Genomic DNA, 276 nt, shown 5'->3' on the forward strand with positions numbered 1-276 from the left:
AAGTGGTCTTAAACACCCTAGTTTAGTCACTTAAATCATTACTCAACAGAGCCTATACAATATATAAATGACTGCAACTGAATATCTTACAAACAGGACATGTAAAAGTCTTCTAAGCAATATTCTGCAAGAGAAGGAATAATGCTAATTCTTCCTTGATCCTTAACACTGAGCTGAACGTTTATCTAAAATGATACTGGTTTTATAACTAACCAAAACATACGTGATCATAATAAGGGCCTTGGTAATAATAACGGCAACAATAAACAAAAATGA

Source organism: Penaeus monodon, chromosome 23, assembly GCF_015228065.2.
Source record: "Penaeus monodon isolate SGIC_2016 chromosome 23, NSTDA_Pmon_1, whole genome shotgun sequence".
NCBI classification, from domain to species: Eukaryota; Metazoa; Arthropoda; class Malacostraca; order Decapoda; family Penaeidae; genus Penaeus; species Penaeus monodon.